This window comes from Octopus sinensis, linkage group LG2, assembly GCF_006345805.1.
Source record: "Octopus sinensis linkage group LG2, ASM634580v1, whole genome shotgun sequence".
NCBI classification, from domain to species: Eukaryota; Metazoa; Mollusca; class Cephalopoda; order Octopoda; family Octopodidae; genus Octopus; species Octopus sinensis.
In genome coordinates this window covers 135560221-135566431 of record NC_042998.1, presented here as the reverse complement: position 1 = coordinate 135566431, position 6211 = coordinate 135560221, and the positions used below count along the sequence as shown (strand labels likewise).

Sequence of the window (6211 nt, the reverse complement as noted above, 5' to 3'; positions counted from 1 at the left end):
GGCTTTGGTCGGCCCGAGGCTATAGTAGCAGATACTTGCCCAAGGTGCTACGCAGTGGGAATGAACCCGGAACCATGTGGTTGGTAAGCAAGCTACTTACCACACAGCCACTCCTGCGCCTATATATATATATATATATATATATAACGGGAAGGTTTACGAAAATAAACAAAAGACGAAGGCAGGTGGAGTACAAACAAACAAATGTATAAGTATGGCGCTCAGGAACAGAAATAGAACAAGTCTTTTACGTTTCGAGTCTACGCTCTTCGACAGAAAGATACACAGAAGAAAAAAAAACGAGAGAAAAAAAATGATATATATTGTTTGTTGTTATGATCGTTTCTACTTAGGCACAAGGCCTGAAATTTTTGCGGTGGGAACTAGTCGATTAATCGACCCCAGGTACTTAATTTATTGACTCCAAAAGAATGAAAGGCAAAGTCGTTCTCGGTAGAATTTGAACTTAGAATGTAAAGATGGACGAAATGCTGGTAAGCATTCAGCCGGCGTGCTAACGATTCTGTCATCACGTCGCCTTATTTTAATATTGTTATAATGACAATGAATGTTACAGCTTTCAGGAAATATTTCTTTTGCATGCCACGAACAATTTTAGTTATTTAGGAGAAACATAATTTATTTAGAAACAATTTCTAATGATCATTTTATCATTGTTTTATTCTGAAGTTATAACCAACTAACAGTACTACTAACGCACCTAGGAAGGTACTGTTTCTCAACACATAAACAGTGACCGCTGGCATAGATCTGTGGTTCAGAAGATCACTTTGCAACTATGTGATTTCGAGTTCGATCCCCACTGCACAACACATTAGGTGAGTAAAACCTCATGAATGAAATTTGCTAGATGGAAGCTATGTAGAAGCTCACTGGTACCGTTTTTGGACTGGTTTAACACTACCAGCTTACACTTGGGTGCCTTAAATGGAATTTTGTTGCAAGCATTCAGGCTGTCTACAACCTCAGGATAACTTCATCCTGCCGGCCATGGGGACCCTGAAATCGGCCAGGGCTGCTACCCTTAGCCCTCTGATTAAGTTATAAAAAGGATGAGAGCCCCTAAGGATAGAATTAAAGTTCCGATTACCAGTCACGTTTTAACTATACCAACTCCATCATCATCATGTTCGTCATTGTCATTTTAACATCACTTTTCCATGTTTACATGGGTTAGAATGAATTTGTTTGAGATGGATTTTCTATGGTCAGATGCCCTTCCAATCAGCAACTCTCACTTGCTTCCAAGCAAGATATTTCCTCATGACCAGACACGTTTTCACAGAAGACTGAAAATGAATGACAACACTAATATGACAGTGACATCTGTTTTCAACTATCAGGCAACGTCAGGGAGGTAGAAACACACACACACACTCATATATATACACACATGACAGGCTTCTTTTAGTTTTTGTCAACCAAATCCTCTCACAAGATCCGAAACAATAAAAAAAAAATAAAAAAAGAGGCTTTGGTTGGCCCAAGGCTATAGCATAAGACACTTTGCCATGCAGCGGGAATGAACCCCAAACTACATGGAGAAGTGAACTTACAGCTTTGCCAGCACCTGTAAAGCCATCTTGTGCCTATTTTATATCCATCTTGTTTACATTACTGATGCTATTAGAAGCAAAAACATCCTTACTTCTATTATCCCATCTGCTGAAGTCTATGGGGCAAATACACCATTGATGTACACTGCAAAGACTGAGTATGAATAGTGGAGCATTTGGTGTTTAACTGTATCATGTGTGTAAATTGGTTCACTAATACCAATTGTTGTTATATATCAAAACAATAGAAGCTGAGTAGATAATCTGCCTGGCTCTTCACCAAAAATTCATTTAAGTGTTGATATCTCCTTCTCAGAGCCAAATGTTGTGCTCATAACAAGATATCTTGGTCTAAAGCAGAAACAGCTGTCATTAGGAGTAGGAGCATTATATAACTAGTGCTTCATTAGCTTGCAGAATAGTTATGAGGTTAAGATGCAGGACAACTCACCACATAGCTCTATAGAGGCATGCATGCACACACACACAAACCACTGACTTCAACATTAGTTCCTGCACTGCAAAAATTATTCTAAGATCAATAGTCTAAGGGTGTGTGGGTGTGTGATCATGATATATATATACATAGTATATATCTATCATCATTTAACATGTTTTCCCATGCAAGTGTACCAGTGGACTGCAACATGCTCAGTGGGTGGTTTTAGCAAAATAATTGTAACGTTTTTATTTAGTGAATAAAAAAAGAGTGTTTGAGGAACATAATGGTTGTCTATGCTAGCAAAATCATTGAATGAAGTTTGTGATTTTGGATAAGTTTATATGTCATGGGGGAGAGAAGAATCTTAAGGCCTGAGGTAATCCTTTTTCTTCAAATGTATATATTCTCAGGGTATTCATAATCTTTCTGACAAAAAGCTTTGCTCTATATATAAAGATCCATGCCTCCACATGAAATACAAGCTTATTTAGAAATCACAAATTATTTATCTTTAAGTTCTGTTCTAAAAATACAACAAACAACAAATGTTTAACTACTAAAATAATTTTGTATTTTACTCATGTAATAATGAAAACTGGATTGAGAATTTAAGATATGAATGTTTTAATATAAGCAGTTTTAGGTAGGTGAGTGGGTACTGAAAGAGTTAAACATAACTGTATGAAAAGATGAGCTTGAAAGCCAGAAATAATTTAATCATTATCACAATAACACATCTGCGAAAAAACTTGTATTAAATCAATTTAACATGGGTGTTTAAAGAAATGAAAATGTAGAACATTTTCATTTCTTTAAACACCCATGTTTTCATTTTACATTCCATGTTAGTGCATATGAAGGGTAAGAGTTTTCATACACATACATATGTATATGCATACATACATTGATTGACATCAAAATGGTGTTTTATGATGCATATACGTTTGCTCTGCGAGGCTGTAAGAAATAAAATTACAGCAATTGGAAATTGAATGTCAGTTCAGAGATTTGGCCATTAGCACTTTTCTCACTATTAAAATGATTGTTAGAAACCTTTCTTGAATAAGCCATTTCCTCCAGAAAGAGAGAAGCTGATACTGGCTTCATTCTAAATAGTTCTCCAGCAAATCATGAAAACTAGATGCACTTGGTGTATATTGTGCAAATGCTAGGATAATGTTTTAGCCGCTGCCTCCAAAACATCTTGTTTACAGGCATCTCGAACTCTCTGTTTGCTCTTCATCACTTCATAGCGCTGGTTTTGAACCAATGTCCTGGCAACAGCAAAACTTGTTATGCCAACCACAACGAGAATACCCCTGAAAAGAGAGAAAATCAATTTTAAATATAATTTGAAAATAATTGCAAAAATGAAAATGTTCCATTATTAGTAGGCATACTTATTAAGGGATGACTGGATGCATTATAGAATATTTTATAATCATGCGGAGTGTCAAAAATCAAATCAGCTTGATTGCTCTGATACCTTTAACTGTAACTTAAGTCAGCTACACAAAGCAATGAGGGAACCTCTACACAGTCGTTCGATCTGCTAGAAAAAGCTGCTGTATGTTCATCAAGTCACACTCTACTGTCTTAAATAAGGCTACATTGGCCGATCTCTTCTGTATTGTTCAAATACACAGAGTAGCCATAGCTGGATCAGAGATCTGCTCCATTAGGAATAAATTGGATCTAAACAAGGGTGGCAAGTCAACAGAATACCTTTACACAGAAGAGATGGTCAAGACTGGAACGTCTGATCAACCAGGACTGAACAGTAGCAAAACAACAACCACAGACATATACTATGCAATGTTTATCTAGTTATAGCTATATCTGAAAATTAATTTATTATCAAGGTGTGGCAGGGAATTAAATGTTAGATAAGTCAATCTTCATAAAATTAACAAAAATGAAACAAGGAAATATTGGACTAAAAATGCATGCAAAATAATAAGATCGGGAGGGAGCTTTGTAAAGTGGCTGTGTGGTAAGAAGCTTGCTTCCCAGCCACATGGTTCCAGGTTCAGTCTCAATGCAGGACACCTTGGGCAAAGTGTCTTCTACTATAGCCTCAACGGACCAAAGCCTTGTGAGTGGATTTGGTAGACAGAAACTGAAAGAAGTCCGTCCCTAACTTTATCGACCCCAGAGGAATTTGAACTCAGAACGTAACGGCAGACGAAATATCGCTAAGCATTTCGCCCGGCGTGCTAACGATTTTGCCAGCTCGCCGCCATATTAATAATAATAATAATAATAATAATGATAATCCTTTCTACTAAAGGCACAAGGGCTGAAATTTTGTGGGGGAGGGGACCAGTCGATTACATCGACCCCAGTAATTCACGGGTACTTAATTTATCAGCACCGAAAGGATGAAAGGCAAAGTCTACCTCAGCGGAATTTGAATTCAGTACGTAAAAGATGAACGAAATGCCGCTAAGCATTTGCCTAGCTTGCTAACGATTCTGCCAGCTCGCCGCCTTATATAACAATAATAATAATATAAGAGATAAAATGGAAGATCGCCAAAGTATGCAAGGCAATGTGCAATGTGTAGATACATATCAGAGAGAAAGGGAAGCTTAGAAAACAGACTTACCATCCGATATTGATTTTCGTGAACCGAGACAGGGGCCGCCTGGCCATGTTGATTTCTTTCTAATTTTTCAAGGTGATAGTTCGTGGAGCTCTTCCGAAAATGGAGTTAGTTTTGTTTTGATACGGTGTCGTCAAAATTTAAGTTCTTGTTTAGTTTTGAGCTACGTTATAACTTAGTCTATATTTAAGCTCGAAAACGAGCGTGTATTTATGTAAATTTAGGTATTTGATTGTATTTTCTTTCAATAGATAATGCCGATATACATAACATTTCTTTTTTCGAAGAAACGTGAGAACTCATTGCACTCGAACCTTTTTCGTTTACTTAAGTTATTTCCCTTAGATCATATTTTTTTCTTATTGACCATTTATTACTGGCCAAAAGATTTAGAGTTCTTTCGATATTAAAAAAAAAAAATTGTCGACGGATCATGTATGCTCGAGCTTGATTATGCTTCCTAGAGATACACAATAAAACCGACATACGGCCATAGCTGTCAGCTTGATAACTAACAATGAAAAGATTTCCTCCTTAGTATCTAAATTCATTTTCTGAAATTAATTTAATCTATTGAAATTTAGAATATTTGGGAAAAATGAAGAAAAGAAAGGGATATACATAAGCGATTATGTGTAAATAATAGCATTAGAGGAGAACTTTGTCACTCACAATATAGAAACATTTCTCATGGCACCAGCAGACAAAATGGAAAAGGCGTTACCCGGAGGATGGTAAGGGAAATGTGCTGGAATATTTTGACAGTTTGCTTTCCTCAGCCTGACAAGAAACTGAGCCTGGGCTGGTAGCTGACAACACCAAGTTGCCGCTGGAGAAGGTGTCACAGCATGTGACATCCAAGATTAGAGGCCTACCGCTGCATAACAGGAAAATTGTCATACCGTCCGGCCTATTATCGTCCCTTTGGTCTAACCCCGTTGGCTCGGACTGGGAAGGGAAGTCTGCGGCGTAAAGGTTATACTTTGTGATTTTGTTATGGGCGGTATGGCGTGGAAGCCGGCCAGCACTATGATGGTATGACGGTGAGTTGGCGGCCGAAAGAATCCACAATGGATCCACAGCGGCATTCATGTGGCTCACAGATCTGAGGACCAAACTTCAGAGGAAAGTCGATGCGTAGGCAGTCGCTATCAAGTTGAGTGCCAGTTGCGAGTGATGGCACCGCATTGAAACGAGCTCCGCTGTGAGGATCGGAGGCTGAGCAGAACTCCTCTTATAGTATTGTTTCTCCACCACACAAAAATTACTTTTCGATATTTTCCCTCTCCACCTAACAGCACATCTCCACTTGATCTATTTATCTTAAGAGTCGCGCTTGAAACAATAAATTTCTCTTTTCTTCATATCGAACGAATTTAGCTTTTAAAATTTATATCGACAGTTTTTTTTTTCTTTCCAAGTTTATTGGTTTAGCATATACATTAAATCAGCTTCATTGCTTGTTCTTTCATATATAAACATACACGAAAATGAAAATAACACAGACATCTCATTTTAACAGATATATTTACCAAAATTACATAAAAGATACTAAAGAGTAAATTTATTCACTAAAATCGCCATTGG

The 6211-nt window shown here is 37.4% G+C and overlaps 1 long non-coding RNA gene across 1 annotated transcript; it reads right to left on the bottom strand.

The window, feature by feature from the left end:
* Window positions 1-2817: 2817 nt before the first annotated feature.
* LOC118761521 lies at window positions 2818-4775 on the bottom strand. Its single transcript, XR_004997442.1, has 2 exons — window positions 4628-4775; window positions 2818-3338 (listed from the first exon to the last, which is right to left on the bottom strand). It is a non-coding gene; the product is annotated as an uncharacterized LOC118761521 (long non-coding RNA).
* Window positions 4776-6211: the final 1436 nt, after the last annotated feature.